The 12,108-nt window shown below is 49.9% G+C and overlaps 1 protein-coding gene across 29 annotated transcripts in view; it reads left to right on the forward strand.

Annotated features, from left to right (window-relative positions):
- MAP4 (microtubule associated protein 4) overlaps window positions 1–12,108 on the forward strand; it is a 156,907-nt gene that overhangs the window by 107,940 nt on the left and 36,859 nt on the right. The gene's annotated exons all lie outside the window — the stretch shown is intronic.

Genomic DNA, 12,108 nt, shown 5'->3' on the forward strand with positions numbered 1-12,108 from the left:
CTCGCCGGCGCTCCGATTTTCTGCCTCGTCATCGGGCATGAAAGTTTGTTCCCGTTTCTGCGGAGTTCCTCGCTGCCAGTTTGCATGATGCAGCCACTAACTTAACAAACATAGAGCTCTAGTGCGCCTTAACATGCTGGTCAGGTTTTTGAGAGGTTTTGTAATTTTAATGAGTGTTGCATAACCTGAAGTAGTTCTATTTTGGTGAAAGTGGTGTTCTCTGCATGAACTTGTGCCTGCAGAAGTGATGTTCTTTCGTGCATGATGATACAGAGTGAGGGGAAAGCTAAAGACAGCATCGTCTTTGAAAAATTAAAAAATAAAAATCTTTCAAGGCTTTCCATCATCTGCCAGAAGTCTTAACTTTCCTTGGCTAACTGCTGGTTTTAAGGGAGTGGTAGTCTAGCAGGAGATCCATGTAAAAAAAGAAAAGCTTTTCCTGAATATTTTACAGGTAAATATTCAAGAAAATTGTGGAATTAATAAGGAAAATTGTGTAATTAGTTGAAGGATTCCTAGTTCAGAGCCAGCAGTATAACCTGTCAGTGAACTGGGGGCACACAGTCCGCATCTGTAAACAGGCCCGGCCTAAGTTTGTGCGGCACTTATCAATCTTCACTAGCTGTCATCCTCTCAGAATTTCATAGATCCACAGTTGGATTTTTTGTTATTTCTTAGAGAAGCCCTGAACGACCGAGCCTCTTTTGGCAATGCTGGTTGAAGTGCTTGTTGCCCCGGCCGAGCGCGGTGCTGGGCAGGGCCCAGCCGGCCGCTGGCAGCCCCGGTGAGCGCGGCGCCAGGCCGCTGGGCTGCTCGGCCGCCATGTACGTTACCAGGGCCTCTTTCCTTGCAGCCAGTTCCCAGCTTGTAGCTCTCTACCTGTTCAGTGAGCTGCTGAATGCCAGCAAAAAGCGAGCTGAGTCCCTAAGGTGAGTGCAGCCGGTGTGCGAGTGCCTTAGGCGGCATCCGAGGGCAAGGCAGGAAATCCACGCGCTGCTTCAACGCAGGTCAGGAACAGAAATCGGTGAAAGGAAGGTGTTGAGATCTAAAAACGTGAACTTGTGGGCTTCTTTACTAGGTAGAGCAGCAGTCAGAGAGAGCTAGGAGATCATATTATAATCCAAATTTTCACAAAGTTGGTGGGGCCAAGGGCTGTGCTTACCTTCTCCTTTCTGCCTCTTTCTCCTGCTAAGGTAACGATCAACCGTTCAAAGGTTTTTCTGTCTTTACCTACCACCAGAACTTGGCCAACAGTTTGTCTCTGTGTCTCAGGGAGCTGTGTGAAGCTTATACTTTGCAACATGGAATACAGAGTCACAGAACAGAATATCCCGAGCTGGAATATCCGCACACATGAGCTATTTTTTTCACCCTGGTGGGCAGTCAGCGATGTATTATAAGAATAATGCATGGAGTTATTTTGGATAATCTTCTGCTGAAGTTTAGAAACTGCAGTCTCTTTAGCCAGGCTCCCTTGTCTTACGCTGTCTGTTCTAGAATAACAGGATGGCTTTCCTAAGTGCATCAGCTCCTGTATGAACTGCTAAAATAGGTACGAGCTTTGTGATACGGCTCCCTCGGGAGTCATGGCAACAGTGATGCTGCAGATTTCTCTCACTGGCGGAAGTTGTGTGCGTCTGGTAGAAACTCTGCCTGCAAACTTCTGTAATTTTGTTTTCTAATTTTGACTGCGGTTTAAAGTTAAGAACCATCAGATGCAGAGCTCCTCATGCAATTTGAATTTAATCCTTTGTGCATCTTTCGGATTTATTTCGGTTTCTCATTTTTGTTGCTGCCAATGTAAGAACTTCCCTCGATTCTTCTGGAAAACTGTTTTATATCCCTGAATGTTAGGAGGAGGCAGTTGAGATGATAACCAAAGCGTATTAGACATTATCAGCCTTTAAAATGCGACTGAGCCTTTATGCCACTTCTTGTTTGGAATTGAAACTAAAATTGGAAATTATGCATAAAAAGCAGGGTCCTAAAATCAGTGCTTCCAAGCAGGAGCCCTGCCTGACGCAGGACTGGAGATCTGATGTTGAGGAACGGCAAACAGAATAAATGATGGAAGGTTTTCTTTCATCCAGCGTTGAGCCGTATGCTTCAGATTTGCTGCTCTCGTCCCTCTACTCCTCCAGCTGTATTTCAGCATTGAGACATTAGAAATAGATTTCCTCCAGCCTGTCCTTAAATAAAAGTCTATTTAAAAGAAAAAAGGGAAAAAACTGAAAAGCAAACAAACAAACAGCACATTAATTTGTTTCAGTGGTTTGGATTTTGTATCTTCTTATGGTTTTTGATTTGTTTAAGCGTTTCAGGAAGGGGCCATCTTCATGAGCCTGCTGCTGCGGTGCGTAGTGCCGGGAGGTTGGCTGCTCGCAGAGTAACGAGCTCATTGCATAATTGCCTGGTGGCCTGGACAGTTATGCTTCGGGGTCGTTCTCCCAGGCATGGCTCGGAGGGGCCTGTCCAGGTGGTCATCTGCTGCTGAGTTGCCCTCTTTCCTCAAAAGCTTCCATCGCAATCGTCTCACCGCCTCCTGCGGGCGTCCTTCCAGCCCCCGTGCCTTCAGCGGAGCCGATGACAAGCTGTCTTTGCAGCAGTCACCAGTGCTCTCCATTGGCACCATCTCGGTGTGTAACACAGTACATATTTCTCAGTTTGACAGCTCTAAATCCCTTGTGTGCAAATAGGATACATCTAACAGCAAGAAATGCTGTCCCTGCTTAATTATAGTGTTTGCTTTTCTTTTACAGCCATGATGAAGCCCTTCCTCTGTTTTCTTTTCCTGACTGGTTTGCATTATGCTGTTGACATTATAATGTTAAATGAGTTTAGCATTTCCACAGCCACCCTTCATTCTTACAGTGTCTGTAGTTCTGCTGTGGGACCCCACGCTGTAATCGGGTTTGTCTAATACGAGCTAGTGAGATACGGGAACTTGAAGGGGCTGTGGACTGTATGGATTGGTAGCCGAAATCAAAATCACAAAAGTGTTTAGGACAAGTACTTCCTAATAACAGAGTGGTACTTTCATAATGCCTTTTAGAATGGTCAGCATAACATCATGTTGCGTTAGTTAAGACTGCTCATTATCCTAGGTAGGTATATGAGAAGGTGAAACACAAACGATGGCACCAGACAGTTCTCATCTCAGTACTAAAGGTGTTTATGAAGCAGCAAGAGAAATTTGCTCTTACCTGCTTTTCCTCCAAAAAGCAGTTGTGTGCTTGTATTTGATTCTGCTTCAGCAGAAGGTTTTGGTGAGGTGTCAGTTTAATCTTAATTAAAAGGTAAATTGAGAAGACACTTTGCAGATCTGTAGCCTGCAGATGCTGGGTTTTTAGAGGCCTCTTTGTCTTATGTTGAATACATCAAACGTGTTTGTGCTAAGGAACGCTCAGAACAGCTGTAACTGCACGCGTCCATCTCTTCCTGCGTGGCTTTGGGCCGTGGCTGTGCTGATCCTGGCTGTTGCTGTCACTGGGCAGTCTCATTCGGGAGCTCACCCACAGGCTTTGGCCATCGCCTTAGGGCTCGGTGCTTCCTCTTTGTGTTCCCGCTCACTCCTCGCACTCCGAAGTTCAAGAAAAGCTGGGAATGGAACAAAACCACAGCTCTTTGTGAGTTCTGCCGGCGTAAGAATGTCGAACACATTTCCTTAGGGAGGCTGTTTGTCTTTTGGGGATACCTGAATCGGAAGCCTCATCTGTCTTTGCTTACATTGCTAGCTCATTGCTCCTGTATTGTGACTTTGCTTTGCCTATTTGCAGTTTCCGCTATCAAACACTCGTACGATAACCCAATGCTGGTAATATTTTGAGTTGGAATCACTCCAAAACCACTTAAGTTCTGGTTTTGGCTGATCATTAGGATTTTTAATATATTATCTGTAAGTGCTGAAGTGAATTGCAGTTGGACTAGATGATCTTTGGAGATGAGCTTCCAGTATTCTGTTCAATTCTAAATGGGATTTGATCTGCAAACAGCCTGCCCTATACAACGTGAGCCTGTGTTTCGTAACCCTCCGCGCCGTTCAGATGCTAAGCCTGTAGTTCCAAGTTACAATGGCCAGAATCCTAAATATTCTGGCTCACCTTTCCGTCCTTTCGACGGGCTTCTTCCAGACCGTGAGAATAAGCGAGGCACGTGGGTTCAGCGGGTGACGGCACACCTTGGGCTCCAGACGTCGCCGCTGGTCGTGCACGCATGCGGGAGCTCACCGACGAGCCGATGTGAACTGCGGTGTTGTGGTCTTGGCTTTTATGGCCAAAGCATATCCATGATGGCTCTGGTCAGTCTGATCACCGACCGTTATTGGTAATAGCACTTAATTAGAGAGCACATTAGCTGGAGACACTGGCAAGGAGTAGCTCATCCCGGAAAGTGATGTTGCCTTAGAAACCAGTGCAAAGGACTGCACAGAAACGATCGTGTTAGATTAGGGGAAAAAAAAAAAAAAAAAGGCAGCAAAGGCATTAGGAGGGATAAGTAATAGCTCTGGGAGTGAGGCAAAAATAGAAACGCTAGGCTGATTCATCTGCTGAGCTGGAAGCTTGCGGATCGGGTACGAAGCCCTGACGCGCCGACGTGGTGATCTCAGCACCCGCGCGGGGCCGGGGGCTCCTCGCAGCCGCTGCGGCACGCGGTGCCTCGTGCCCGGGGACGTCCTCGCACCCGGGGGCACGCACAGGTGCCAAAATGCATCCAGGCAGCACGGATAAATGACTGTGGGTATTTAATATTCGTACTGAAACGTGCGCTGTATGTGCTCAGCTTCCTTGGCCAGCTTACTTGTCTCAGCTGTACCTTTAAGAAAGGCCAGGAGATAATGACAATACGAGGCTGTGAGGAGGTGAAATGTAAGGTCCCTGTGTGAAATACGCTGCTGTCTCACCGCTGAGGGGTTGAGAGAAGCTCCAGGCACTGGGCACTCCATGCCCAGCTCTGCACCGGGGTCTCCCTCGCGAGAGCTCGCAGCCACATCACAGAATGAAAGGTGGGGGATAGCCGAGCTGTGGAACCCCCGATTTGATGTTTGAAGAGTATTCAGTCCTCCTCGAAGTTGGACTACGGGGAAAAGCAATGGTTGGGCTTCCTTTCTGAAAGTCTCTAACTTGCCCTTCTGATCCAACTGCCCTTTAGCCTGGGCCCTTCCTCACTTGAGTCATTATTTTCCCTAAATCTGTCAAAGCCCTCTTGTTTTCTGGCCATCCACTCATCCTTTCCCGCTTGTCTTTCATTGCCTAATGCTGCTTCTCCTATCATTTGAAAGAAAAATTAAGCTCTGTAGGACTTTAAAGGAAGATCTGGGACCAAAACTCCGGTATCGGGGCTGCCGGCAGCATGTTGTGTGTGTTGGCAAACTTGGTCGTGCTGAAAGCTGAGCACTTGAAGAGAACGTAGCTTCGGGGCAGAACGGTAAGAAATTTCAAGAAATAATGCAATTGGGAGAAAGTAGTGGCTGGAGGACCGGGACCGGGACTGGATGTCTGGAGACAACATGCTGTGGGCAGGATGAAGTTGTTGAAAGGCTCTCGGCGTCTGAACTCCAAATTACCTCCATTAATATCCTGAGAAAATAAATATTAGATGACTTCAGAGGTTTTCATAGCTAAGCACTCTGCTGCTCCTGACTATCGCAGGTATTGAACATGGATCAGTTCGTTTGTTTAAAACCCATTATAACATAAAGTAGCAGCGGTGGTTGTTGGTGGCTGTATTATGGGGATATCATGAGTCAGGCTTTTGTTGCCAGCGATAGGAAATCTCTTCTGCATCTCTGGGCTCAGAAGTACCAGCCCCTAAATCGATGTGGGATTCCTGGTCTCTTCTCTAAATGGTAGATGTTTGCTTTTAAAAAAAGAACCAACAAAAGCCGCTAGAAGCCTGCTAGCTGGGCTGAGGTAGCTTTACAGACTTGCCCTCACCACTGCTGCGGTGCGTTAAGTGGTCTGCAGTGGACCCAGAGTTGCTGTTAAAACCTAGTTTTGGAAGTGCCTGAGCAATAAAGGATTAACAGCAATTACATGGGATCGGATGACTTCAGGGTCTTACATCTGTGGGGACCAGTCTATAAACACTTGCAGAGCGAGCAAATGCTTGCAAACATTAGTCCCACACCAGTTAGGAGAGCAAATGCAAGCCTTGCGCGAAGGTCCCATTTTCCACTAGCAAGATACCCATGAATATTTTAAAGTAAAAAAAAAAAAATGTTGAGGCCTTTTGAGAAGTGAAGCTTGTGGGTGGAAGTATTCTGGTTAATTAGAGGGTGTCGTGAAAGATTCATATAACTTACAGTTCCTTAGTCATTGTTTTTAAATATAGCAGCGTCTTAAACCCGGAGCTTAAATACAAGTAGATAAATGTGTGGATTGTAACATTTCTCAGCAGCAGGTTAAATTCAGGGGGCGTACTCTAGCTTGCAGTCTCTGGGTGTAAAAATACATTTATGCTCAGTTAAGCTATAACAGGGAGTCCTTCTGCTGCTTGAACTGTAAGGATAACATTTTCTCCTGGGCTGGAGTTTATTGATGTCTGTAATGGTGAGTGTCTGTAAAGCAGTGTAACTGGCTCGGGGGAGAAAATTTGCCTTCGTCAAGGATTAATCGGTACCAGGCACTTAAGAAAAAAAGACAACTCTGCGGTTTGGTACTAATGCAATCGCAGCAATGCAGAGACCAGCTGCTGAGTGGCTAGGAGTGACCTTTAACACGCGCAGCAGGCTCCCAGTTTGATCAGGGACACGATATTGAAATCAGGAATAGCCGTTTAAAAGCCTTGTCGAGGATGCTGCATGTAGAGGCTTTGTGGGATGCCCAAATAGTGCACTTAGTATGTGTTGAAACAGGTTTTGGAGCAGTGACATGAAATGTGAAATGCTAGGTGTAAATTACATGCAACAGAAAAAAGGCAGTTCAAAAACATTGTCGGGTATGTTTGGTTTTCCTTTTTATTTTATAAAGAAAAGAAATAAAAAATCAGGTTTATGGTATTAAAAACTGCAAAACCTCTTCTAGCTGAGGTTTGGTCCTTCTCAGCTTTGTCCACTTGCTCATATGAGTGATAGGATTTCTGGTTGTGGATCACTGAATCCTTGTTACAGCAATACTTGTGGTCACTGTTGGCCCCTAACGAACGTATTAAAATTCACTGCAAACAAAAGCCCCTCTGCTCTGCGCCAGGGCGTTTGGGGCTGGGGTCGTTTCTAGGTTTTGTTTCGGTTTTGGGGGGGGGAAATGCTGACCTTAGTTCATCAGTATTCTTGCGTGGCTCATCGGCAGGCATTAACGCTTGTAAAGGCATCGATCATAATACAGCCTGACAGGGGGAAGGGAGACGGCACGGTTTCCAGGAGCGGGTGACTGCCGCGGAGACGCCGCTCACAGAAACGTCATTTCACCGAGCTCATCGAAGCCCCGCTAGCGTCTCGCCCGAGACCACCATTCCCGTTACAAAACCGCCTTTCTCTGCGGCCCTACGAAAAGCCGAGAGCTGCCGCTTTGCCTCCAGCGCGTCGCTCGAACTAGTGGCTGCCTTCGGTAAATGAACGCGGTCGGGAGGGGTGGGGAGGAGGGAGCTGTGCCGCGAGCGGGGGGCACGGCGTGGCGTGGCGTCACAGGCAGCAGCGCCGGCTCGCTCGGCTCCGCGGCAGCCTTACAGCTCCGGGAGGAGGCGAAGGCATCGGAGATGTCTCTCTCCAACAAGCAGCCCGCGCCGCTCTCCGAATACAGCCAGCTGTGCAAAAGCAAGAACCCGGAGAGCTTCTCGGAAGCCTTCCACTGCATGGAGTCCCCGAAAGACTTCGGCAAAACCGAATTCGAATGGCAGAGGACTGAGGGGAAGCTTAACGAGATTGGCTTGAATGTAAACTCAGGGGGACCGATTAAGGATGGGCTCGTTAAGAACGCCGGTTTCACGGATGAGGACAAGCTCTGCTTCTTTGAAGGCAAACTAGACAAAGAGCTAAAAATAGCTCAGAAAGACAAAAGAGAAATCGAGGTGCAAGGCAAAAAATACCAGGCAGCTGCAGGTCACCTTGAGAGCTGGTCTCTGATTTCTGAAACGTTTCCTTCTGCGGAGGGGAACTTCGCAAACCCTAAAACTACAGATTTTCATTTGGGGCAGGCAGGAGCTGAAAAATCCTGTTCCGGGCTGGGTAAAAATGAAGCCATCACCGATCAGGAGAAGGCAGCCGGGAAGGCTGGAATGGAGACCAAGTGCCAGCCAGACCCAAACCTGCCCAATCTGTCCGTGTCGGAGAGCGAGCCCAGCAAATACATGAAGGAACAGGAGATCAGTGTCTGGAATCCTAATTTCCACCCCATCCTGCCTGACAATTCAGGGTCTAAGGAAGCAGCCGTGAAAAAAGATGGAGCCCCCAGCTATTGTGTAATTGGGGTGGTTAATGACAACTATGTGCAGAGTGGATTTTCTTCTTCCTTACCTGCATCTAAGCCAGAACCCCCGACTACAACCGTGGAGCTCGCGCAAGATGACTCCAAAAGTAGTGACTTTAATAATACCACCGAAATGGAGGAAGAGATGGAAGACAAGCTGAGCTGTGCAGACGACGGCAATTTTCTGAACAGGGCTGCCCACCAAAGGAAGGCAATGAGGCGTGCAATGTCCGAGTGCTCGCACTTGTCCGTGCCCCTAACCCTTAACCTGGCTGACAAATACCCTGAGCCGGTGCTTAGAGAAGACGTCGCTACCGGTCTGCTCTCTCCTAATAGCAGCCTGACCCAGTGCTCGAGCCCCACGGCCAGGAAGCCGGGCGCCCCGATGAAGAGGTCAATGACTGTGTCAGAAGAGCAAGCGGCCGCGTGCGGCGCGGGCACGGAGCAGAGCCGCGCGGGGCTGCCCAGCCTGGTGGTGGTGAAGGAGCCCCAGCCCCTGCCGGCCGAGGAGCCGGCTGCCAAGAAGAGAGAGGAGCGGGGCAGCGGCAGCAACTCGGCCAGGAAGGAGCTGGGCAGCCCGGGCTTGTATCACAGCAAACTGGAGCAAATCCCTGAAATCAGCGGCCACGACAAAGGGAGGGAGGAGGCGGCGGCGAAGGGGGAGAAGAGGAACGGCACCGATGGGGCCGCCGGCTTCGACTCTCCCAAAAGCAAATGCGCTGAGATGGAAGCCAGCAAAACTGCTCCGCTGGAAAGAAAAGAAATCGAGGTCAGCGATGTGCAGAGCACTCCGTCTCCCAAGCAAGGAGATTTACCACGTGATGGTATGTTGCTAATTTTTACCTCCCTTGGGAGCAGGCAGACAGTAGGAAGCAGCTAAGTGACTTCTCAGGCTGCAGACAGAGGGTGGGTGCTCGGCACACCTGGCGGGGCTGACACAGTTCAGGTTCCGGTACTTAGAACAAAGGATGTATTTTTTGGGTGGACAAAAATGGAGGAAAAATTAAAAAAAAAATAAATAATGATTGCCTGGCTGATTCCACAGCAGCTGTTTTAGCAGCAGCCCCCGAATTGCTTCCTGGGTTCCTAAAATAGATGCTGAAGTCTGTAGCATCCGCACGGTGAGAGGTCTCTGCTCAGCACCCTCTTGCCACTCCCTCCCGCGTGCATCGGTACCCTGCTGGCTTGCGAGCCGTATTGTTAGGAGCCGAGGGCGTTAGCGAAGTTAAAACCTCGCAGCTTCTCCCACGGAGATCTGAGCATTGTCCTTTTCAGTTAAGCTTTTACACCCTTCGGTGTTCATTTGAGCTGGCCGGCAGGAGTACCCGGGTAGGGTGATGTCTGTAGTTAAGCTCTTCCGAAGTACTTCGGTGCCGAGATGCAAAATGGAATTCCCCGTTCCTGATCGCAGCCTCCCCTCCCCTGGAGCCTCAGTGGCAATAGCAGCTTTTATTTGCGGTGGTCTGCTGTGTGGCGGTGCTGTGGTGAGCGAGGGCCATCTTCCCAGATGCAGAATTCATGAAAAGAGAAGTTATTTGTTGTTCTCCAGCCTGGAACAGCATCTGTCCCCAAAAAACAGTATACCTGCTTTTTCCCCAGGTTTGGGGTGTGAGGAGGGTCGGCGTGCTTTTTGTCTTTGTTGCCTGAGCTTTCATGGGGAGATGAAAGAAAATGTGTCAGGGAATAAAGACAAAAGGCGTGCACAAGGATTCCTGCATCCGACCACTTCTTGTGCGGTCGGCCGGTGTGCTCGGCCTTGGGCGCTACGACGAACGGGAGATGGTGGCACCTGGGGCGGGGGGAGGAACGCCGCGATGGGCCAAGGGGTGTGCTGCCCAGGTCCGGCTCCGAAACGCTTGGTTTGGGGGTGTTGGGCTCTGCACAGCAGTGAGCGTGGAGGGGCAGCCTGTGCTGTGCGAGCTACGGGATTAGATGCGTGTCTCCTGCTTCGGCGGCGTGTTAGTGACACCCAATGGTCGGCCCCAGACGCTTGGCAGCCTGGGAGATGGCTCTGACGATGTTTTGCTTCCAGCTATCGGTAGTCACGTTCAGCGCAATCCTCTTCTGTCCGTAACGGCTTTTACTTTTCGCTAATAATTTCTTTAAGATGCTTCAATTTCCAGAGCTCGTGCTCGGGCCCGCCTCCAGAGGCTTTGGCAGCGCAGAGCTCCCCGCTCCCGAGTGCCGACATGTCCTCGGCCCCGTTGGTTATCTCGGAGCTGCCTTGCCCCTCACGGCCTGCTTGGTGCGCAGACTTTGAGTCACTCCGGCAGCCGTGAGATGCAGCAGTGTCAGGTTTGGTGGCAGCGCGTCGCGGATTGCGGACATCAGTCCTCCGGAGCCTGAGCGGAGATGTCAAGCCCCGACGCGGGCAGGAGCCAGCAGCGCTCCCGGAGCTCCTGGCTTCGAGCTGCGGTTCGGGAGGGCGCCCGCAGGGCTGGCTGCTCGGCCGGGGACCGCAGCCGCGGGGAGCAGAAAAAATCCCGTGCTTGCCATAGAATCATCGAATGGCCTGGGTTGAAAAGGACCTTAAAGATCATCCAGTTCCAACCCCCCTGCTCCGGGCAGGGTTGCCAACCACCAGAGCAGGCTGCCCAGAGCCCCATCCAGCCTGGCCTTGAATGCCTCCAGGGACGGGGCATCCACAGCCTCTCAGGGCAACCCGTTCCAGTGCCTCACCACCCTCCGAGTGAAAAACTTTCTCCTGATTTCCAACCTAAATCTCCCCTGTCTTTGTGTAAAACCATTCCCCCTTGTCCTATCGCTACCAACACACACAAACAGGCGTTCCCCCTCCTGCTTACACGCTCCCGTATACTTGTGCCGTGCACCTTCCATGTTAGGGAATTTCTGCAGTATCGGGGTTCGCCGACATCTGCTCTGTGACCCAAGTTTATTTGCAGCGAGGCCGTGGTGTCTTTAGCAAGGAGCTTTGTGCTCTGGACACGCAGGAAGCCAGGTTCGGCCGGGCCGGCCATTCTGCGGAGCTTAGAGGCACCATCCCGAACACGGACCCGTATGTGGGATCTTTAAATCAGAAAACCACTAAAAACGATTTCAAGTGGATTGGCGTGTTTTCCCCCGAGGGGCTGAGCACCAGCGATGGAAAGGTCACTGAAAGACGGGAACGCTTAGCTCTTCGGTCGGTCGCTTTCCGTAGACAACCAGTTTGTGTTACCGAGCTTTTTTAAGCATTTGGGTTGGAAATTTTGCACTCTCGCGATGTGTGTTATAAAAGCTTGTTTACAGCCCTTAAAACCACAGGTCTCAGTGCGATCTGGTCTGGTAATAACTGAATGGGCAGGCAGCACGAGGGTTTTCCTAGGTAAGGAGATGGGAGTTGTATGTAACTGCTTTTTTATTCCCTTCTCCAAAATTGACAGGTAGGAATTGGGCAGGTCGGGTTTGCTTTGTTCTGTTGCCTATGATGCCTTCGTAAGAAATACAGGCTGCAAATATTTGCTGCAGGAAGAAAACATAGCAGTAGAAGCAATAAACATTTTCTTTGCTTTGTATATCCGCAGCTTAGAAAGCATTTTTGGAATGCAAAAGGAAACAGACAGGAATTCCTTGGATGTTTCCGAAAGGCTTCACACTTTGCGGCGAGCTTCAGCTTCCTCTCCGCCGCTACTAAGCAGAGAGGCAGTTGCGATGAACGCAACGCAGCCAAGCAAGCAGCCGTGGCTGTACGTGTAGAACTGATGGT

The sequence above is a fragment of the Anser brachyrhynchus genome, assembly GCF_964034855.1.
Source record: "Anser brachyrhynchus genome assembly, chromosome: 2".
NCBI classification, from domain to species: Eukaryota; Metazoa; Chordata; class Aves; order Anseriformes; family Anatidae; genus Anser; species Anser brachyrhynchus.